Genomic DNA, 24,857 nt, shown 5'->3' on the forward strand with positions numbered 1-24,857 from the left:
TGAGCTGACTTTGATTCAAGCCCTGAACCACAGCAGCTAAAATTGGGGATAATCAAATATAGCTTTTGTTACTGGGCAGGACATGGACAAGCTCCAACAAATCCTGCTTCCAGAATTTAGTAGGTGGTTCCTGTGATTCTCCCATTAATATTTAGATTTATTGTCAGACCTGGTGTAGATGCCTCTACCTTAAGCTAAAAAATTGAAGCCTGGGCTCAAGATTTTCAAGAGGAACTCATGGCACTGGAATTTGGGGAATCAGATGTTCTTGGTATTGCTTTGGCCATATTGAGCACCCACATTTTCATTCCATGGCATGTTCAGGACTTTAAATGAGGATTTCGGGCATGGCTGACATATTTTCAGAGAAAGTTGCCAGAAAAACTTTATCCTGTATTGTTGTAAAGTTCATGGGGTTGTTTAAGGGCTCCATGGTACCAGAAAACCACCAGAATTAACTGTTATATTTTATTAAAAAATATAAAAAGAAGGAAATAATAAGACTGAAAAGCGTAGTTAATTGGAGTTTTTGGGGGTTATAGTCAGATTTTGTTGTTGTTGTTTTGCAGGCTAAAACAGATCTTGCAGAGGTGGAACTCTTTCTAAGTGAAGCATTTAGAAAATAAATTCCTGAGTTAATAATTTTAGTCATCAAAAGGTTCAACTCATTGAACTAAAAATAGATGTAATAGGAATGTCCTAAAAAAGAAACCTGGAGAAAATGAGAAATTGAGAGTTTTCCTTCAATGGAAGCAACAGCTCTTCAAAAAATATCATCCAGGTTGAAAAAGGCTTTTAAGACCATCGAGTTCAACCATCAGGCCAACCATATCCTCAAGTGCCACATCCACACTTCTTTTAAATCCCTCCAGACATGGTGACTCCTTCTGTCCAGCCTGTTCCAAACAGAAATTTTTGGAATTTCCACAAAGAAATTTTTCCTAATATCCAACGTAAACCAGCTCCCTCACAACCCATGACTCTTTTATATCCTGAAACCGCCTGTCCTGATCTTTCACCTCCACTCCATAACTGAAGAATTCCTTTGTCAAGCGGGATGATTCATCCTGGAGGAAGGAATCAGTCTGGAAATACAAATATCAGAATGAAGTGGAAGCTGTGGAACCCTGGATGAACAGTGCACGGAAAAAGAGTCAAGAAAAAAAATCAATAGGTTATTGAAATTGCAATTGGAGGAACTTACTTGTTTGTAATAGTAGGGCTATAAATCAAAAGGCCCAGGCTGAGAGATGGGGATCTGACGGGAGGGAAGGAGGAAAAATCAATTTTTGGCTTGATTTGGGTCTCCAGTCACGCATGGTAGAAGTTCAGTCATAATCCTTTCCTCGTAAATTAACGCTTTTATCACTCCTGGGATGAACACTGGCCTGTGAGGAGAGGGAGTCACACGCAGGGATGAAGTGGGGATTTATAGACAAAATTGAGCAATATTGGGTTGGGTTTGTTGGACAAGGGGAGAAGCTGCCTCACTTAAAGGATAATGATCCCTTTGGTCCATAATGGGACATTTACAGATTGCAGTGATGATCCTTGTGGGTCCTTCCTACCCAGGATATTCCATGAGTCTCTATTCCATTATATTGGTTATTCCAAAGTGTCTCCAAAATAAGCAAAAGGAAAAGGTTGTTAATCAAGGAATTCCTTTCCCATCTGATCTTGTCAGCTTTTGAAATGCTTCTTCCCACACTGAATTCCTGGCTGTTCCCAAGCTCAGGGGAACAAAATTCCCAAAAATCCCCTCCTCACAGGATGCTCCACCTCCTTTCCAGATTTTGGGGTAGCTCTCATTTGGGGTATTTCTCAGATGATGAAGAAGTTGTTCTCTGGCAGCAATTTTCAGGCACTGGTGGATTAGGGAATGGTCTGAAGGAGGAAGCCTGACCCAGCAGCCCAGATTTTTCCCGGTTTCTGGGGTTTTCTTCACTCAACCATCTCCCCAAAATCTCCATGCTCAGGAGCAGCTTAAAGACACGTTCTTACTTAGTTGCCTGTTTACAAAAATGCTCCATATGATCCGCAGGATTCTGGGGGAGCAAAATCCCTCCCAGAAAGAAAAGTTCAGAGTCAAGAGGAACACAAATTAAGGGATTGACAGCAGCCCTGCCAAGGAGGACTCGAGGTGGCTGTGTATAAAAATCATTGTTTCTTCACATCCTAAAGCAGGCACCTGCATTTTACCTGACAATAAATATCATTTGAGCACTGTCATATAAGGATGTTTCCACTGCTATCACAAAAAACAATGAGGTTTATTTTTCTAATATGTGAGATTTTCATGGTAGAGGTCTCCAGCTGGGCTGGTTCTCCCAGGGACTCTTTGCAGCCAGTGGAAAGAAACAGATCCTGATTTATCTCAGCTATGCTGGGCTGGCACTTCACTCCCAAAGAAACACCAACAAATCATCAATTTTTTGTTGTTTATTGTTTGTGGACCCAAGTTCCTTTCAATGGCAACTTGCCCAGCAATGGGACAAAATCTTGTCAGGGCTAAATGCCCTCCTCGATCTGCAGGCAGCAGGAAAATAAAACCAGATGGAACTTGGCACAATAAAGAAATTTTTGCTGTGCAGCTCCCTCACCTCTCTGGAATGTCCACCTCTGAAATCCAGGGAGTCAGCAAGTGCTGGAGTTTTTTTCACCTGTCTGCAGCACCCTCAGTGTGCAATTCCTCATCAACAATCCCTGCCCTGTCTCCCCCTTCACAGCCCATTAATAAAAGCATTGGAGTCAAAAAAACAGGGAATGCTCTCCTGTTATCCAAAGTGGCTCATGGATCATCCCACCTGTGGGAATGATCCCATTTCTGGATGCTGGATGACCTCAGTGTGGGAAACAACTTCCACAGGGTAATTTTCACTGCCCAAATTGTTCCTTTTGAACTCCTTAGTAAATAAATTAGAAGGAAAAAAAAGTTAAATTTTAATTGCAAAAATATCATCAAGTTGCTGCTGTGAAGTCCTTTAAAAATAAAAACAAAGGAATTTGGATCAGGTTAAAATGGCACAAGATGAGCACCTTTTTCTACAATTTGCTGCTGTTTACAGAATAAGAGTATTGAAAAAGAGCTACAAGAAGTTCTGGCTGCAAAACCAAATAATACAATTCTTTGGAAACTCAGCTGGGAAAACCAAATCCAATATTTGACCCTTAAACCTCTTTTTATTCACGTTGCACTCAAAAATGCTTAGTACAAGCTGCAAGTTCCCACTCTGGTTTGAGTCACCTTAAATCCCAAATCCAGAGAAGAAAGTTTCCCAAATTGGGATTATTTTAACTGATGTGCTCAGAACTGCAGATTTCAGTTGCTGCGGCGCTTTCTCTCTTTGCAAAGTATCCCTGAGGGAGTGGTTCCAACAGCAGTTCTGCCAGAGTTCAGGAAGAATTTGGATAATTCTGTCAGACAAATTTTGGGGTTGTCCTATGCAGGGCCAGGGGCTGGACTCACTGAGCCTTGTAGGACTTTTCCAACTGAGGATATTCTGGGATTCCAGGGATCCTTTGGGCGTCAAATAATGCAAAGAGGCCCAACACATGAGCACCGTGTCCAATAATTGCTTCAGATGTGAATATCAGATGTAACCTGGTCATTTATGATGTCCATAATGACTTTCAAAATCCAATTTATTGCCCTAATTCAGCCAATGTGAGCTGCAGTGGAATTAATTATCTTCCTAAAACCAGGCAATTAGCAGCTTGTTTGCTTCCAGGGTTCATCTCTTAATCCTCATTTGGGTTTTAGGCCTGGTCATCCTTAGACCCAGGTCAAGATTTTGTCTAGGACCGGTTCAAGCAAAACACTGCTCTTAGGGCAGGGTGAGTATTTAAATTTCCAGCAAAAAGCCTTTGAGGAAGGAGAAAAGGGGAAAAGCCTTTCAGGGAGGGGATCAAGCCATAAATTGCTCGGAAACTTCTTTCATAGGTTAACAGCAGAGCTTGGAATAGTTTAAATGGGAATGGATCATGTAAATATTGCAGGGATGAGATGTTCATTTAGCACAGCCCTCCTGGGCTTGGGATCACTGAGCTCTGAATTCCCATGACTTTCTGGAATGCCACATCCCAGGAAAAATCCTTCAAGGGGATGCTTTGCGTCAAGGGTGGAATCAGAGGATCCTGGAATGGTTTGGGTTGCAAGGAACTTTAGGGATCAACTCATTCCAACTTCCCTGCCATAGCCAGGGACACCTTCCACTCAACCAGGTTATTCCAAACCCCATCCAACCTTGTAGCAGCAAAATACACTTAAGGAAAAGGGAGTTTGTCATTTTTTTATAATAAAATTCCCTGTTCTGAGTCAGAAAAGGCTGATTCAATCCCCAGCTTTACCCTAATTCTGTAAGAAACTTGTTATCTCTCCTGCTTTTTTATTGCATTTCATGGTTTTATCCTGAGTGTTGCATTGTTTATGATTTTCTTCAATTTTTAGCTCCAGAATTTCAGAAGAGCATTTGTTAAGTACCCATTGTGCGATTTCCTATCTGTGGAAAGCAACTTGAAAATACAAAGCTGGACGAGAGATAAAAATCCCTCGAAGGCTCTTCTGTTGTCGTGGCTTTTATTTGTTTGTTCAACACGAGGATTTTCCAGCCTGACCCAGGATTTATCCTGTTTTTCACTTTGCATGACCTGTCTGACAGCAGGTTGTGTTCAGGCTTCAAGGATTTGGAGTTGACAAAATCAGGTGGGGAGAGTTTACACTCCCCCCGACCCTCAGCAGAAAAGGTGAGGCGCTGAAAAATAATAATTAAAAAAAAAGCTCCATACAGAGAGATGCCAGATCCATTAATCAATGAGTAAAAAAGACTGACAGTAATTATGGGCAAACTAAATTCCCTTTTGTGGGTCCTAGTAAGATGAAATGCCAAATAAAGAGAGAAAAAAAATATTAAAAACCAAAACAATTGGAATTTTGGGCTGCAGCTCTCTCAGGATGTCCCACATTTGCCAGGACTTTTTGGTCATTTCAGGAAAGGGCAAATTTCCAAGGTTGCTGTTGTATTTTTATTGCATTTTTGGGAATTCCTTGTTCCAAAAACATTCCCTTGACAATGCAATGAAATTCTACAACCAGGGCATCAACTCCCAGGACTGAGACAAGGCAGCAAATCCCACAAGGAGAGGAATGAGTTAATGAAGATGATCAGTCCTTGGGAAGGGAATTCCTGACTGGATTGGAACAAGTGGCAAAAATCCCAACAGTTTTAGCAAGGCCATAAATTTCAAACTGGGTTTTATCATATTATGAGTTGAATTTTAGTTGGTTGAATTTAAATACATAACAGAGTGCATGGAAATGACAGTAGCAAATACACATATATACATAAATATATTTATACACCCACGCATATTAAATAAATACATATTTATACCACTTGTAAAAATACAAAATACACTTCTTAATTTTATTTTATTAGTATTTTCATAGATTCCACGGATATTCTCAGCTGGAAGGGACCCACAAGGATTGAGTCCAACTCTGAAGTAAATGGCCCATACAGGGATCAAACCTACAACCCGTTTTAATTTATTTTAATTTCTTACTACACAAAGTAAAATAAATTAAACAAGGTTGTATTTCTCATTGTATTAACTACTTTGTTGTATTAGTTGTATTTACTACTTTGTGTAGTAAAATAAATTAAAATAAATTAAAATAAATTTAAACAGGTTGTAGGTTTGATCCCTGTATAGGAACCATCCAGGAAACCTTAATACCAATATTCCTAAAAAAAAAAAAAACAAAAGGAGAATTGTGTGGAGGATCTCTCTACAACCCATAGGATACAATCAATATAAAACTTTATTTATGTCCTGTAGAAAACAGGATCAAAACCCTCTTGATCTTAAAACAGGGAATGATCGAGATTTGTTAACCAGAGATCTGATCTGGAGAGATCTGGCTCCTCTCTGAAGTGTGCAGAGCTTATTTTGGCGCAGAAATGAAAATCTCATTCCGCTGTAGAGGAAAAAAATGGAGCCAAAAAGTGATAAAAGCCAGAAATCCTGAACAGCATTAATGAAACATCTGGAAAATCCTCCCAACAAATCACGGGATCAAAGGCTGCAGGAGCTGTTGTTATTTTTGTGTTGTGCTAAAAGAGGAGAAGCATTCCAGATAATGGCTTTGTTCACATGAGACCAAACAACCCATTCGGAGGTGCAGAAAGCAGAATTTGTGCTGCAAAATATTTTCCTGGTTTTCCTATTTGATGGTATTTTCCATAAATTTCCATGAGGACACTCAGTTAATGGCAATAATGACACTCATTGCAGGTGTTTCTGCTTAATTACTTATTAACACTCATTTTGCTGTTTGAATTTAAACAATATTTCATTCCTGCCATGGTCTCCTGGGAGAGCCCAGGAAGAGATTCCAGAGGGTTCCTCTGTGGTTTCCAGTCTGACCAAGGAGAAACTGGACTTTTCCTGCTCAGAAAATCACTGAGTCTTTGTCCTGGGCTAAAAATTCTGGAGGATCCTGGATGTCTTTAATTATTTTTCAGTTTAAGGGAATAAAGTCCATGGGAGGGATCCTGACTGAGGGGAGAGCTCACTCTCTGCATCTCCCTGAAAAGAGGCTGGATCCAGGTGAGAATCACTCTCTTCTCCCAGGTAATGAGTGACAGGATGACAGAAAATGACCTAAATTTGGGTCAAGCGAGGTTTAGATTGGATATCAGGAAAAACTTTTTCATGGAAAGGGTTGTAAAGCATTACAGCTGCCCAGAGAATTGGTGGAGTCACCATCCCCGGAAGTGTTCAAAAAAAAAGGTGTGGATTTAAGGACATGGTTTAGTTCTGAACATGGTAGTTGATGGTTGGATTTGGTGATTCCAAGGGTCTTTTCCAACTTTAAGGACTCAATGACTTTTCTGTCAGATGAGGTGAGGAGCCAATGTCGCAGACATCTTTCCACTAAAAATCCTTTCTTGGGATTTTTTCCCTTCTGAGAAGCTGAGGCCTCAGAAACAAAATGTAAACAATGGTTATCTGCTGCTGTGGAATACAACAGGTAGATTTTTGATTGGGCCATCTTGAATGTTTACAATTAATGGCCAACCACAGACCAGATAGCTTGGACTCTCTGTGCGGGCCACAGATCTTTGTTATTCATTCTTTTCTATTCTTAGCGAGCCTTCTGAGGAAACCTTTCCTTCTATTCTTTTTAGTGTAGTTATAATGTAATATATACACATCATAAAATAATAAATGAAGCCTTCTGAACATGGAGTCAACATTCTCATCTCTCCCCTCGTGCAAGAACCCCTGTGAACACTGTCACAGAGCCAATGTCAGAGCAGGCTGCAAATTCCAGAAATTAAACGCTTCTTTTGCTGTTTGTAAAAGCCTGAGGAGGTGATTTGACCTCGAGGTTGACTCCTCACAATATCAATATTCTCTTTCCTGACTTGACATTCCCAGGGCAATGGGAACAAGGTGATCATTAATCCTTCCAAGCCATTCCATGATTTTGTGATTTTATACTCAGCCTAACTGTTGCTACTTTTGCTGATTTGATGAGTTGTAAGTGTGTAAGTATGTGTTAAGAGTTGAACTTTGAGAGTTACAAAGGTTAAAATCCTCTATTCACCCCATAAAATGCTAATATGGATTTTTCTGACTATTTCCTTAAAATTCTGCTTGTCCTATGGAAAGAAAAAGTTCAGGGCTTAAACTCACCACAACTCACATGTTTAAACCAAAATAAATGAAGAGTGAAGTCAGTAGGTTTAATTTAACCTCCTTGGTTACCCTTTGCAGCTAAAAGGGTGGAAAAGGCCATAAAAACCCTCCAAAATCTGCTCAGAACTCAGGTGAAGAGTTTTAATGGAGTCCGTGCAGGTGGATTTCGCTGCTGGACATGGAGCTTCTGCTTATTTCAATCCATCAGGAGCGTTCATGGGAGTGAATACATCCTCAGGATGTTAAAAATAATATTTTAGGATTTTTTTTTCCAGGCTGTTTGATCACTTTTCCAGGGCTGCCCAGTCCCATAACAGCAGAGACAACAGGAGGACCCCATATCTCTTTCTAACCCAGAATTTTCCTGCTCTTGAAGCTCCTGAGGTGCCTCAGCTCCCTCATCCCTGTGGCTAATTGAGATTCCCATCCTTTCCTTTCCCTGCTCATTCCACATTCCTCCAGAGTCGCTTCTTTTCAAAACTCATTAGTGGCATTTATCCTCATTTAAATGAGGAGAAGCCACACAGGTAAGATCTACAGATGGCTGATTGTCTGTGGAGGATCGTTAAAACTCGGAGAAGATGATAAAAAAAAAAAGGGAAGGAGAAGATTATGCTGAGAAGATAAAAACTCCCTCAGCAAATTATCTGTGGGAGAAAGGAAGACAAAAGGTCTGCTGCAAGGCAGGGCTGGCTCCTGGGAAGGACTCAGGCAACCTCTGAAGGAGCAGAGGGGAATGGGCAGAGAGAATTTAATCCCTCAAAGTGACAAGGAAAGGAAAAACCAGAACAAAGTGATTAAAGAGGTAGGAAAGAGTGAGCTGATGAGCTGAGGAGAGGAAGATCTGTGAGGGGGAAAAAAAAGTGCTGCTCAAACAACAAAATTATTTCTGGATGAAGGACATAAAATGGTTCCTCAGAGCTCAAATCCTGCAGTTTTGGTCACATCCTGCCTCGATGTCCAAGCAAGGAGGTGCACAAGCACACTTGGACTCTGGGCCATTCTCCAAGGGGTCATGGAATCATGGAATGGTTTGGGATGGAAGGGACGTTCAAGATCACCCAGTTCCAATCCCTACCATGGGCAGGGACAATCCCACTAGACCAGGCTGCTCCAAGATGCAGCAATTTCACCTTGAACACTTCCAAAGAAAGGTGCTTTGGGTTGGATAGAAGGAAGAAAATCTTCACTAGGAGAGAGTTGAGGCACTAGAAGAGAATTCCCAAAGAAGTTGTGGATATCCTATCCCAGGAATTTTTTAGCAGCCAGATAAAGACATCAAATCTTTCCCACCACTGGGTGCAGATATTTTCCTTTGTCAAGCAGAAATTCTCAGTTTGGCAGCAGAGCTGAGTCTCTGCTCACTGTTTCCTCTTTTCTCAAAGTCTTAAAATATATGGAGGCATAAAGAGCATCCCGAAACAAAACACTAAATTCCTACTCAGTTTTATGGGCTCCCCTAGGCATGAAATACCAACAAAAGCATCTTGCAGTAAAAAGGATTCTGTACAATGAGCTCTTGACCCCCAGGCCACTGCTGGCATCTACCAGGAGCTGATAAATCCCTTCTTCCATCACCTCAGCCACCCTGAGGGGTTGGGGCAAAGGGGTTTGATGCTTTTTTGACTCCACTCTGATCCTGCTCCTGTTTAAAACACTTTTTTTTTTCCTGCAGGTTTCTCGTTTGTTCACTGGGATTTAGATGCTGACAGTATTCAGCTGATTTATCCCTGATTATCTCCTAAATTGTTTTCAAACCCACTTTTTATAATATGTGAAGGATAAGCAGAGGATCGACCTGCACTGTAGAGGAACCATTTTAATTGGGGGGTCATTCCAGGCTGGATGAGACTCAGAGTGACCTGGGCTAGTAGAAGGAGTCCCTGTCCATAGGCTGGAACCGGATGATCTTTAAGGTTCCTTCCACCCCAAGTCATCTCATAATTCCATGGTTCTAAGATTACAGTGGCCAGACACATCACCAGCAGCGGCCTGATGAAGCAAGGGAAGAGGAGCTGCCTTCTTACCCTAATTTTTTTAAAAAATTGAATATTTTTGTATTAATGGACATTGTTTTCCTGGTGGCAGATGAGCATTTTTAGGAACACCCAGCTGGACCAGCAGGAATTTCAGACTCAAGAACTGCTTCTTCCTTCTTCCTTATTTATTGTCCAAGGAACACTGCTAGGAATTTCCCAAATTTCTGCCTGTGTGAATTACTGTTCATTCTCCCACATTTCTAAATATGTAAAAAGATGAGGCAGAGGGAGATTTTTAAAAGGTTTCAATAGGGATACATGGAAAAATAAGAGGAAAAAAAACCCGGTTTTCTGACTTCTTCCTGCTATAGAATAAAGGATATTTTTCTGTTTGGTTCTAAGGGCTTACAGGTTCCTAATCTTTTTTTGTCCTGACTCTCCCACCAGGTTTTCCAGCTTTTCCAGCTCTGGAATCTTTGGTTATAGCAGCTTTTATCTCAGTCCTTTGAAACCCAAGGGATGCAGCTGCTGCTCAGACAAAAACACTGAGCACCCTCCTTACCTGATTCTGCTCACTTTGCCTCCTTTTTTCCACCTGTTTTCTCCAGAAACGCAGATGAAAACCATCCTTTCAAAATCTCCAACCTGGATTTTTGAGTAATTCTACATCTCCAACAAACTGAGTTTATAAAAGATCCATAGGAATGCCCCGTGGTTGGAATAAGCAAGTATAAACCCCATCTATACCTGAACAAAAGGACACCAAAGCACATTTGGTAGCAGGGAAAGGATGTGTTCTGTCTGGGAAAGCCCAGTTAGCAGGGAAATTTCCAAGGAAAATGAATGCTATGAAGAAAGGCACAATGGAAATATAAGATCTTGCCATGGATTTTGACAAGAGGTCATTTTCTGCAGCAGAATTCTGAGAACTCAAGAGATTTTCCCTCTTTTCAATCTAATAATCAACTAAGCAGCTTTGTCATCTTCTTGTCATTCCCTCTGCCCTCATCCAGCTGGAACAATTAACTCCATCTTCCAGCTCCTTTAGAAGTACAGAAAGGTAAAAATCAGTCATAAAGGATGGGAAAATCTTTAGAAGAGATTTTATAGTTAGGGAAGAAAACTACTCAGTTTTAATAGCAGGATGCACTTTTCAAATATGTTCAGGTTAAAATGTTATTAATTTATGAAATGTGTGTTCCCATGCAGGAAAACTGTTTGCAAAACCAGGTCTTTGCAATTAGGGCAGCCACAAAGATTCAAAAATCATGAGATGAGCTTAAAAATTAGAGGAATTGAAAACATACTAATGCAATATTAATTCATTAAATAATGACTTTCTTGATTGTAGAACTTGATGGTTTTGGGCCAATTTGTGCCTGCAGCACACCGAGGACAGAACATTTAAAGAAATCCTTCCTTCCTTCTCAAAATATTTCTGTTTGGGGCAGTTATTGATGTGGCAGAAGTTCTGGCACCTCACATCCCATGGCAAAATCCAGCAGTCCTGTGACACCAGAACTTGAAATTAGATCCCAAGCATGGAATGACCTCAAATATAAAGTATCTCACAGAAGCCATTTTAATGAAAAGTCAGTAACCAGTTCAACTTTTCCAGAAAGTTCCTTGACCTTTTACATCCTAACAAGCTATTCCAGTGGGGATTCAAACCATGAGGAAATATTTTCCCCCCTCAAGGCTTCAGCGCTTGTCTCAGATCTCAGAACCTTTATTTATAAGCAAGAATTCATTTATTTATTTATTAGCAAGAATTGTATTTATTTTATTAAAGGCTAAAAATATAATTATGGAATGTTTTGAGTTGGAAGGGACCTTTGGGATCCTCTCATTCCAAGCCTCAGCCATGGGCAGGGACAATTTCCACTATTCCAGGTTGTCACAGCCCCATCCAGCTCCAACATGGAGCAACAATTGTGTTTCCTGCCTTGCCCTCTGCAGAGACAAAGTGAGTTTAATCAAAGATTGTGGTCACTTTTATTGAAAATTGGTTTGGGCCGTTTCCACTCCATTCCATCTGTAATTAGCGAGATAAGAGAGATGGGATTTGGCAAGGAGACACAAAGTCTCAGTCCAATAACTCTGTCACTCCGGGTAAGGAGCTGCTGTCACCTCCTTGGCTAAGAACAGCATTTTTTGTGGCCATTTTTAGCATTAAGGATTCCTGGGCTGCTCCAAAGGCACAGGGAGAGGCTGAAAGGCAGAATGTTCATCCCACATCTCAAACCCTGCACAGCTCTGTGAAATTTTGATAAAGTTTCCTTCCAATAAAAAAGTCCTGTTTTGCCTTTTCCCATTTCCTGCATTCTGATGACACAACGTGGCTTACAAACTATGAATAAGTGCTGCAGGAATTCCAACAAAACCTTTCCACTGCTGTGCACACTGTGGTGGACAAACACTGTTTCCTCAGTGATCAAAGTTTTCCACATATTTTTAGTGACATAAAATTAAACTGAGGGTTGGTCAGGGTAGTTTGAGTTATTAAATGCGGTTGACACATTTAATGTGTGACAAATGTGGTGACAAGGTTGGCACTGGAAGCAAAGGGTGCTGATAAGCAGAGCTGTGTCCTGGGAATTGGGATTTTCCAAGCCCATCCCACACATGCTGAGAATCTGCCTGGTCCTGACACCTCAAAGGCAGCAAAAAACAAGAGGGCAGCAGTGATTCCTTGTGGGATCCCACCTGGAGCAATGCATCCAGCTCTAGGGTCCCCAGAATAAGGATGTGGAGCTGCTGGAGTGAATCCAAAGAGGCCACAGAGATGCTCCAAGGGCTGGAGCCCCTCTGCTCTGGAGCCAGGCTGGGAGAGCTGGGAATGTCCAGCCTGGAGAAGAAAAAGCTCCAGGGAGACCTCAGAGCCCCTTCCAGTGCCTAAAGGGGCTCCAGGAGAGCTGAAGAGGGACTTTGGACAAGGGATGGAGGGACAGGACACAGGGAATGGCTTCCCAGTGCCAGAGGGCAGGGATGGATGGGATACTGGGAAGGGATTTTTGGCTGTGGTGGTGGTGAGGCCCTGGCACAGGTGACCCAGAGAAGCTGTGGCTGTCCCATCCCTGGAAATGTCCAAGGCCAGGTTGGACAGGGTTTGGAGCAAGATGGGATAGTGGTGGAACAAGGTCATCACTGAGGTCCTTCCAACTCAAACCATTCCATGACTCCATAACTCCTTGGTAGGGCCTATCCCTGCACACCGTCCTCTACAGAGTAAAAATAATGCTCATATCAAACCCACAGCCCCAGAAAACCTTGCATGGGTAGAGGTGGAAATAATCCCATCAGGCACATGGAGTCAAAAGAGCCGCCCAGGCCTGAGGAACATTGGGTGCTGTCTGCAGGCGAACAGCAAACCCAGAGATGACCTAGGCCATGTCCACAACAAAATAATTTCCACCCTGGAAAATCAAAAATATGCAGAATTTTGTGGGTGGTTTTTAGGCAGTCCTTGAGAAATTCTTGGCCCTGCTCAGCTCCTCTGCCCTATCAGGGCCTCACCCTTTGATGTTTATCCTGTGTTTGCACAAAATCTCAGCAGCACCTGAGTCAGAGCATTAACAGAGAGGATTTCTTGAGCATACAACATCCTCCCCTTGCTCTGCTCTCCCTGAGTCTTGTCTGAGCTGGAAACTTTGCAATACCGCTGCTGGATCCTCTCATTTTAAGAATATTTGCAGAGACACCTTCCGTCTGAAAAATCTTGGCAGAGTTCCTACACCCAGGTTTCCTTGGGAGCCATCAAATTATTGACTAAGCATGGAAGTTGTTAAACCTTTCAGACTCAGTTTGGTTGTTGACTTTATGTTCTCCCATGATTCAGTTTTTATGGGCAAATACACTGACAGCACAAACTCCTTGTGATATTCCCAAGTGGAAAACCAGAAGCAGCTGATACTGCCTTGGAACATTTCATAAAGGGAGTGTGAGGCAGTGGAACATCATTTTCTGCCTGCATAAGTAATTAAATACACAGAAAAGATCTGACTCTTTCCAACACTGATCACAATTATCCATTTTTCTTCCCAGGGTTTAATGAGTGTTTGTACTAAAAGCCTGTTTGGAGTTTTAACTGGAGTGCTGCGAGTGACATCCCGATAATTAAATGCAGGAATTTCATATCCTTGAAGCTCCTGTTCCCACAATGAACCCAAAGTGCTCTGTGATTTTTACAGCTCAGAATAATGTAATCCAGAAGATTGGGTTTCCCTTTGTTCATGTCCCTTTCACAGTTCTGCCAGAATGAACTCTGGAGTCAGGATCAGGCTCAGACAGGAAGGCAAATATTCACTTTGGAATATCAAAACAAATTCCTTGTCTCTTGGAAGGATCTGCCTTATGAAACTTTGCCCCCTCAAATCAGATCTTTAATTTTGTTTGTTTGTGAGGTGTTGGTGCTCAAAGGAGAGCTGGGAAGGCCTTCAGAGGAGGATTCATCCCTGTTCCTTTTCTGCCAAGTTAATATGAGATAAATCACCAGCTGGAAGTGTCTGTTTCTGTCTGCCAGCCTAAACACTTCTCTAGGATGAGTCATTTAATTGATAGCTGTTAATTTAACCAAGGTGGACTCAGCTCTCAGGGTTTATGACTGGGGATTTTATGGGATAAAGGACTGTGTATTTTATAGGATAAGGGACTGTCACCCAATCCAGTAGCATCAGTCCAGTTTGGGGAGTCTATCACAGGATCCCAGCATTATTTAGGTTGGCAGGGACCTTGAGGATCATGGAATTCCATCCGTCCTGCCATGGGCCTTCCACTATCCCAGGGTGATCCAACCCCTGTCCAACCTGGCCTTGGACCCTTCCAGGGCTGAGTTTGACTGAAAGCACCTCCCTTGATTTAAAAGCATTAAAAAAAAAAAATTCTGTTTCTTCTGAGAATCTTTTCTTTCTACCAACTCAGTCATCTCTCCCTGTATTTTAAATGTTTGTCCTGTTTGATCTTGGAATTTTTCTAGCTTTGTTCCAACCCTGGGCTGTTGTCACACATCTCTACTGGATTAAAGAGCTGTTAGCAATTGTGGTGGGGATTTTTTTTCTCCTTCTGAAAAGCTTTATTCACCTAATCAAATCACTCCCCCTTATTTTGTTCAAATAAACAGATGGAACATGCTCCACATAAAATCAGAAATAAGCAGGAAAGGCAACCTTAAAACCAGGCAGATTTTTCCCAGCTTTGGGAGTTCACTTGTACATAAAATGAACTGTTGTGCTTGTTCTCTATGAACCCAGTGAAGAAATACGTGAGATTCTGGAAGGACTTCAATTATGGTGGGATGAATTTCCAGTTGTTTGCCGGAGGGCAGGATTAGATGGGATATTGGGAAGGAATTCTTGCCCAGGAAGGGGGTGAGGCCCTGGCACGGGTTTCCTGGAGAAACTGTGGCTGCCCCATCCCTGGAATTGTTCAAGGCCAATCTGGATGGGGATGGATTTCTCCTTATTTGCTTAGAGGAACTTGTAATCCCTGAAAATTGATTGTAAAAAGGAATAGGGAAAAATATCAGCAAAAATAATTCCCAGTACAGATTTTCACTATCCCAGCCTTGCAATTCCTATCATGGGCTTGAAAATAAACCAGTAACTCAACTGGAGTTATAAATAAACCAAATAAATCAACTGGAGAGGTTGGTCCATGTGGGAGGAGGGCAATGGCTGGAGGAGAGTCCCAGGGTGAGATTTCCATGTCTGATGGAACTTAGGGAGGAAGAGGAGAACAAACACCCTCCCACTGATTTGCACAACTTCCCAAAGACATTTTAGGAACTGCCTGATTTCCATGTTTTTTCTTCCCAAACTGCATCTTCACAGCTCCACCTCCAGCAGCTACAATAACTCTGGATCTCTTAATATTCCTTAAAAGATTTGGTGGAGCTGTTTAAGGAAATAGAAGGTTCTTTTGGTTGTTTTCAGTTAAAATTTCAACATTGAAAAGTCAGTGTCCAGAAAGAAATATTACCTCTTTGAAAACACCACTAGAATGAAACACATATTTATTTTATTGGAAAATATAGACAGTTCCAGAATAAAACTGAAATTAGAGTTTTCTTTATTCTTAAGCATCATTCCATGATTTTTCTACCTTGGCCTTTGCCAAGGGGAGAAAGTGATCACAAATTCCTATGAAGTTTTGGAACACATATTAGGAGTTTTGTTTTGTTTTTCCTGGAGGGGTTGTAAAGCATCGGGACAACCAGAGAATGGTGGAATCACCATCCCTGGAGGTGCTCAACAAATGGGGATGTGGTTTTTGGGGACGTGGTGTAATGGTGACCTTGGTAGTGGTGCTAAACTGATGGTTGGATTTGATTATCTGAAAGGTCTTTTCCAACCTCCATGACCCTGTGATTCTATGATAAAAAGGATCTTTTTCCAGGCTTTGAAATCCATCTTCACATCTGCAGCACCGCTGGTCAATTCAGATGTTCAGCAGCAGCCCTGAAGCCAACTGGCTCGTCCCCAGTTTGTGGGCTTGTCCACACGGACTCCTCTCTCATCCTGCCTGCACAATTCTCAGGTAGAAAGACCCAGAAAGGGTTTGGGAGACTTCTGGCACCTGGGACACAGCCCTGTGCTCCCACATTCGCTCTGCCCAATTCCTGGGAGTGCAGATCCTTGAAAAGGAGCCAGAAGGGCCATGCTCTGTGGTTTAAATCTGTCCCTGATTATCCAGGTATATTCTGTGGATTACAGAGGTCACATATTCTGAAGTTTATTAAGGGAACTGAGTGTAACAAGAGAGTCTGAATATTTTAGCTACAATAGCCTTCACCTTTCTCTCTCTCCCTGCAGCATCTCACTATTGCATTTCACGGTGCTCCTGAGGAGGCTTAGGCTGCTTGTTACAGCTGGGTAATTCCTTTATCACTCCAAGGCTGTCTGTTAGATCTCCCTCTCTCTCTCAATCTTCCCACTTAATTGTCCTCACAAAGTTTCTGGAGTTTATTACTGGCTTTGAGCTGGAGGTTCACCCACCAAGCCCTGGAAATTCCCAGCAAAGCCCTCACTCCCTGTCAGTCATTCTCCCTCAGAGAGCTGTGGGTGAGGATCAGAAAATCAGGGAATAGTTCAGGTTGGAAAAGCCCTCTGAGATCATGGGGTACAACCATTCCGTCAGCACTGCCAAGGCCACCACTGATCCATGTCCCCAAGTGCCACATCCACACAGCTTTTAATTTCCCCTGGGGATGGGGACTGCACCACTGCCCTGGGCCTATTCTTGTCACCATGATATTTTATGAAAAATCCCTTTGCCAAGATTTTTCTCCTGAGAAGCTGAGAAGCTTCTCCATGTTTTGCTCCTCTGGAATGAGGCCTGGAGATTGTTTATCCAAACGTGTGAATTGTTTTTAATTAATGACCAATCACAGCCAGTGTGTTGGACTCTCTGAGTCTGTCACAGGTTTTTATTATTCATTCCTTTCTAGCCTTCTGATGTCTCCTTTCTCTTTCTTTAGTATAGTTTTAGTATATAATTTGCTTTTAATAAAATATAGTATCAAAAAAATAATAAATCATCTTTCTGAGAGCTTGGAGTCAATTCTCATCTCTCACCTCGTCCTGGGCACCCTCACAACACCGCAACATATCTCAGTGTCTGACCACCCTTTTGGGGAAGAAATTGTTCCCAATATCCAATCTAAACTTCCAGTGGCTCATCTGGAGGCTGTTTCCTCTTGTCCTGTTGCTTTTTACCTGGGAGAAGAGACTGATGCCCAGCTGGTTCCACTCTCCTTTCAGGGATCTGTAGAGAGTGATAAAGTCTTCCCTGAGACTCATTTTCTGCAGGATAAGAATTCCCAGCTCCCTCAGCTGTTCATCATCACATTTCTGCTCCAGAATTTTCATCAGCTTCTCTGTCCTTCTCCAAACACTCTCTAGCATCTCCATGTCTTGTGGTTTTTATTATCTTTAAAGGATGTAGGATTATAGATTATTATCCCTGCAGGATATTCTGTTGGAAGGGAAGGATCAACAAGGATCATGGGTCCAGCTTCTGATGCTGCACAGGACACTCCAAAAATCCCACCATGCACCTGAGGGCATTGTCCAAAAAACTCCTGATGTCTGGCAGGTTTCAATCTGTGACCAATTCCATGATGAGCCTGTTCCAGTGTTCAACCTCCAGAGTTAAAATCTATTTGTTCCTCTATGAAAATGCAGGAAATTGAAGAATCTCCTCGAAAAGTTGAGGGTGGTTGCATTAGCTGAGGGCTCCAAGATGACCTTAGGTATCACTGAAAGTTTTCCCTGCTTTGAATGTCCTTTCCCCTTGGGCTGCATTCCAGCTGTCACCCAGCCTGGCATGATAAAAGTTGATCTTCTCCCTGCCAAAATGCAAATATTGTTGTGTTCCACTCCATTTTCTAGTTCTCTTCCTCTGATTTTTCCATTAATCACAGAATCATAGGAATCTCAACTTGGAAGGAACCCACAAGGATCACCAGGTCCAACTCATGGCTCTGCCCAGGAAAACCCCAGGAATTCAGACCTTGCCATAGTTATTACCTAATTCCTCCTACGATGTGACAGGCTCAAGAAAAGGGGTTCACACTTTGAATGCAGGTTTGGGAGGAGCTTCTGCTGGGCAGCTTTGGAAGTGTGGAAAAAGCCAGCTGATATTTGCCAGGAAATTTTCCCTCCTGAGATGACTTCCAGGGAGGGCAACTACAGCTTTGTGATGCTGCCCAGCATCATAAAAACTGAAGTGAAATATTAAACTAGTATATTCAATGTCAAAAGAAGAATATTCAGCTCCTGCTTTGAATTCTGTCCTCCCATTGTATCTCAAATTCCAGTAGAAAAGAAATAGCATGTTTTCTTAAGCCATTCTAGTTTTCTCTTCCTAAAAAGCAGCCTCTGTTCTCTCTCTTCTTCCCTGTGAATTTTCCAGATTTGACAAACCTCCTGCCATGACACTTAAATAGCTCCTCTTCCTTCTGTCCTTCTGGACAATTGTGGTTTTGGTGATTATGACACAGACTTATTCCTCTTCTTCATGCCCTCATGATCTCATGGTTTGGTTCATCAATTTATTCCCAAAAATGTAGCAAAAAAACATGGAATGGCTTGGATTGGAATTGAAAACCATCCAGTTCCAATCCCTGCCATGGACAGGGTCACATTCCACTATCCAAGGTTGCTCCAAGCCCTGTCCAACCTGGCCTTGGGCACTTCCAGGGATCCAGGGGCATCCACAGCTTCTCTTGGAAACCTTTGCCAGGGCCTCACCAGCAACACAGGGGAAAATTCCTTCCCATCACCCAATCTAAATCCACACTCTTCCAGTTTAAAACCGTCCCTTGTCCTGTCACTCCAGACTCTTTTAAAACATCTCTCTGTCTTTTTTGTAGCTCCTTCAGGCCACAATTAGGTCACCCCACACCTTCTCTTCTCCAGGCTGAGCAATCCCAATTTTCCCAGCCTTTCCTCACAGCAGAGCTGCTCCATCCCTCTGATCCCCCCTCTGATCCCCTTGGTGCCTCCTCTCAACTCTTTCCAACAGCTCCATGCCATACCCTTGCTGGGACTCCAGAATCATGTAGGGCATCATGTGTAGGGAATTTCTACATCCCAATGCCCCAGAAAGGGGAGAGTCATGGGGAAAATCAGGACAGACACACAAACATCTGCATTTTCCTATTTTTGTTCCATATGTGAAGGAGATTCTGTCACGACTGCAAGAAGTATCAAGCAAAAAAAAAAAAAATTGACTGGGATTCTTCCACTAAAAATGTTGGATTGACAGGATTGATGCAGAGCAGGAAAGCTTTAAAATAGTGATGATGAAAGCCTGCAAACAAGCTCCAATTTTGTGGGACACAGAAGAGAGGAGTAATTTTCTTACCCGCTTACCTGTCAATCAGTGCAATCATCTGGAAGGCCTGGAAAAAACCCAAAAATCCCTGTTCACAAAGAAAGAAGAAAGTAAATGGTCATTAAGGCTCTGCGTAGGTGCTGGGACACGAGGAACCTCATGAGGGAGAAGTTTAAAACAAAGTGGTTCTGATGATGGTAGAGCATTTGAAGCAAAACATTTTGTTTGTGTTCGTGTGCGTGCACAAGGAACCTGTGTTTTTGCAAATTAGCATTTTCCAGTTAGCAACAGGAGAGGCTGGAATATTGCTCTGGTGCCAAGAACTCCAGGCTGGTAATTTTGAACAGCTCAATGTTCATTTGGCCGAGTCCCTGGTGTTTAGCAACCCAAATGTTGCTGTCCTGGGGGAGGAATCTCCGCCCTCATCCCAGCATTTTCCCAAATCACTTGTGCTCATTCATTCAGGATATCAATTCTCCTTCTGCCCTTCAGCTCCAAGCCCTCCAGGAGGGTTGGGAAATGGGGATAATTTGATGGAGCCCTGCTGCAGCCACTCAATGCTGGTTCTGCCACAGCACAGCCTGGGGAGGCAGCTGAGATTTTATGGAATCATCCTCATTTGGAAAACAATCATCCCATCACATCCTGCCAGGGGGAGGCGTGTTCATGCCATCAACAGCAGTGGGTTCCTCTGCCACCTTTTGTCAGGGGCTGACAGGCAGCCCCAAACCACCAGGAAATTACAGCCCTGTGCTTCAACGTTTGTCAAAGGATTCGCCCCTTCACTGGAAAGTTTGAATTAGCAGGTCTGGAAACATTTGCAGGATGCAAGATCTGTTCCCTCCTCCAAGAATCTCCAGTCTCCACAGCCCATGATCTATAAGAAGATGTTTTTTTCTCTTCCCACATCAAAACAGTATTTTTAAAGGTTTTTTTAAGGCTGCAAGCCACCAAAATACAAACCTTCAAATGCGAAAGTGCTTTCACTCTTTGAAACAGAGGTATAGAGTGTCTAAATAGAGGCGAAATTTTATCACTCATGCCCCAGCTGGGATGTGGGACATTTGTACTCTGTCAACAGTGTTATCATATTAACCTCATATCAGGTTAGATTTTGGGAATAAATTCTTCCCTGGGATGGTGGTGAAGCCCTGGTTAAAAGCTGCAGCTGCCCCATCCCTGGAAGCATTCAAGGCCAGGCTGGATGGGGCTTGGAGCAACCTGGGATAGTGAGAGGTGTCCCTGCCCATGCCAGGGGGTTGGAATGAGATGATCCTGAAGGTCCCTTCCAACCCAAACCATTCCAGGATTTTATTTCCTGGCAAACTCTTTGATCAGCTCCATCGGGCTGACTCAGAGCTGCTGACAGGTCTCTTATTTTTTACCAACTGCATCTCTCAAAAAGCCAACCCTTTACCTCAGAGACTTGTGGAACATATTCCAGAGGGTAAATAGGCACTTGCTTGTCACTGCAGTGTAATTTAAACACAGATATATTAATTTATAACGGCAATCTGGATTGTGATTCTACAAACCTGATTTTCCCTGGCAAGTTTCTGTCAGCATCTCCCTATCAACCAAGCCTTAGGAAAAGATTTCACACAGGAAGCTCAAATTCATTACCAGGCCTGCAGAGTTCACAAAAGAAATGATCCCTGAGTTTGGAATCTATTGAGTTTGATGGAAAATCTCCTGAGTAGCTTGGAGACAGCAGGTAAGGGTTAATTGTTCTGTTTCCTCCAGGGTGATGATAAGAGGCCACGGGAGGGATCAGAAGAAACAAAAGCAGGTGGTTCTTTATTCAAACTGTAGTTAATCTGTCCAAGGATATGATAGATGCTAAAAGCTTAGGGGAGCTCATGGAATAAATGGATAGCTCCTGGAAGGTAAATCCATCAAAGGCTGCTGGGACACAGAGAGCATCTCTGGAAGTCTCGGGGATAAAAATGACTGAACAGTGGAGGGCTAGAATGAAAAAAATATCCCCCTGAGCTTTCTCTGTACTTAGGGAAATATTCTTCCCATGCTTACAGTGGGATTTTGGGCACTCAGAGACAGGAAAGCAGCTGGATGGGCCTTTAGGTAACAAAGTGCACCTGTTTTTATGGAATTTTTGTTTGTGAGAGAGGTAAATGAAGCTACAGCTAAATCATGTGACAGTAGATAACCTAGGTGAAGGGAAGGAGATTGAGGAATGTGAGCAGGAAACCATCAGTGCAAACACCATGATCCAGGACGCATCTGGGGTCAGAGATGTCACAAATTTTCCAGGCCTTTTCATCCTGACCCTTCTGCATACATGGTATTCTGACTGTTGAACTGGATCCAGGCCACCAGTCCTGCTCAAGCAGGAGGTGCTGAGACCATGAACAAACATTTCATGGTCCCCTTACTCCTGATACCTCCTGATGTGCCTCTTCCTCTGGATCTGGAGAAGAGAGGGGAAGAACCCAGTCCAACTGTCTGACCAATTCAGGGCTGACCAACCTCTTGGTGAAGAAATGATTCCTGATGTCCAATCTAAACGTCCCCATGTGCCTTGAACCATTCCCATTAATCCTGTCCCTGGATTCCATTGAGGAGAGCTCAGCACGTCCCTTTCCACTGCTCCTCAGGAGAGCCTCCCCAGCCTCCCCCTCTCTGTCATGATCCATCCTAGTGAACGGATATCGCGGTGGTTCGTAGAAGGTGATCTCAGAGTGCAAAGGAACCAACACAGCAGAGGGGGTTTGCAGTAATAATCAAAACAAATGCACATTTATTGAATGACCGCAGCAAAATGCGATAGAGGAATAAAGGGACAGAAAAAGATAGAGAAAAAAAAAGAAGAGAAAAAAAGAGAAGAGAGAGACTGGGATATAACTGCCAACTTAGAGACAAAGTCATTTGGTCCAGTCCAGGCGAGGATCTGCCTATTACGTCAGGGAGATCTCAAAATGTCTAGCGAACTCAGAGGTTTTTATTATTGAAGATTGTGAAGGGCGGGGGGAAACAGATACGATAGGGAATAGATGTAACAGGTAGTCCATGTTCTCAGCAATAAGCAAAAGACTTTGTTTTCTTGGTCCAGTGGTCACAACCTGCAGGTAAACATCTCGCTTTGGTCAGGTTGCCTCCCCCACACACCTCCCCCGGGCTGAGGGTTTCAGTCCCAGTCCTTGGAAGGAGCAGAGGGGCCTTTGCACATGGGGGTTCCATGTCTCAGTCCTTGATGGAGAGGCTCCTTACATCTCAGTCTCTCTGTCATGGTGGTTGTAAAACAGGTGAGGGTCTTCTGTGGGGGGGACCACCTGAAACTCAGGACAAGTCCAGCCAGGCCGAGAGGTGGGACAGCTTCCAAGGCTGTTGTTGCAAAAAGGGCACGGTGCCCCCTTCTTTGGGCTCAGTGCGGCATACAGCAGACAACACCTGTGAAAACAAATAACTTAGCACTGTGCTCTCAGGTCTCAGGGCCTTGTTGGCCTGTGACTTTCTCCTTCAGAGCCAGAGATTCTAGACAGGGGGGGGTCTTCTCTTCAGTAGTCCCCAAATGACAATCATGAGGCAGATGAGGGAAAATTAGACAGACTCTCATACCCTCCAAACTGGACAAGCCCAAAATCCCCAGTCATTCCTCACAGGACACGACTCCCAGCCCTTCCACCAGCTTTGTTGTCCTGTCCTGGACACATTCAAGGACATTTGCATCCTTCCTAAATTGTGGGACCCAGAATTGCGTTCAGTGGTCAAGGTGAGGTCTTTCCAACCCTGGATACAGTGGGATCATCCTCTCTTTTGCCCAGCTGGTTCCACAGAGTTTGATGCATCCCAGGCTGGGCTTTGCCCTCTTGGCTGCCAGGACACAAAAGAGGCATGTTTGAAATTTTGAAGATTCTTTAGCTGTTTTTTCACCCTGAAGCCAAAAAGAGAAAAAAGGAAAGACAAAGAGAATTTTATCCAATTAGAGAATTCAGAAGTTATTTGGATATTGCAAGGGAAGATGTGGAAGGAAGAGCTACTAAAGAACAAAAGTTGAAATGGATCTTGACAGGACCTGCCCTGAAGATCTGAAGGCAGGAAGCTGAAACCATTCCAGAGGTTTAAATAGCTACACATGGCAAGAGTTCCTCAGAACCTGCAGCAGGACATTCTGCCTTTAATACTGCTTTGCTTTCTTTCAGTGGTCTCCAGGTCATCCAGGAATTGTTTGATCTGCTGGATAAAATCCTCTATCTTCTTTTATTCTGGGGATCAGAAGAGAAAAGTCTGAAAAATTGATGCCAGGGATCCTGTCCTACACTTCTAGGACATGGAATAAGCTCTCCACAAGAGTAGCCAGAATTCAGTGTGTTCCAGCACATATTTTTTGCTGCCAGCCCAACATGCAGAAGATTTATTTAAGTCAACACTTGGGTTTGTATTATCACAGTTTTAAGAGGCTTTCTGTCCTGATTTACAAATTGGCAGTGATTAATTATACTCAAAAACCATTACAAAAGTTCTACCCGTTGATTGTATTTAATATTTAAAAGGAGCTTGACTCAGATTGCTTCTTTGAATTTATCCAGCTTCACTTTCCAAGCGATGCTGCTAGACTTTTTTTTTTGGTGGAGCTAAACTGATGTAAATTTTTACAGACTATGATCAAAGAATTCCTTGACCTTCCCTCTGCTAAGCAGGCTCTGTTCATTCCATTTTAAGACAAATCCAGTGCTTTAATGACTCTGCTCTGAACCATCTCCAATTTATCAACTTCTTCCCACTGTAACACGGCCATAATCTCACCAGTGACAGAATTAACACAATCTTGGCCAAATGGAGGATCCGTGTTTATGCCTCAAGGAATCCCATTACTCCTCCTTGGCTCCTGCATGGAAGTAGGAGCTCATATTTGCCTGATTGTCTGCCATGAGCCTTTCCCAGAGTTACTGCTTTGTATAAGCCCTGTAAAAAAATCAATCCACTCTATATGGTAATTTGTAGGACGGAGTCAACCCCTGATGGATGACTGAGCTGCTTTATTTGCTCTACAGAATTTTGGCCTCCTTGAAATACACACTATTTGTCTGAGCACTGTTTGCTAAACGATCCCTGTGTCACCACAGAGACAATTCCATCCTTCTTACTTAGCCCCCCGCAAGCTCAGTGACATCTATAAAATTTGATTGTTATATTTTATTCCCGGCATCTGAACAAGGAGGAAAATGCTTGATACTGAAGGGCCAAAATTGATCTTTTCAGAAGTCCATTATAAATAATTATTTAGGACTGGCCTGACAGGGCCTATATTGAATTGGAGAACATTTGTGCAGGAGATTTGTTATTTCTTGATCTACAGAGGAAAGGAAGAAATTCTTCCTG

Source organism: Melospiza melodia, chromosome 1 (genome assembly GCF_035770615.1).
Source record: "Melospiza melodia melodia isolate bMelMel2 chromosome 1, bMelMel2.pri, whole genome shotgun sequence".
In the NCBI taxonomy this organism is placed as follows: Eukaryota; Metazoa; Chordata; class Aves; order Passeriformes; family Passerellidae; genus Melospiza; species Melospiza melodia.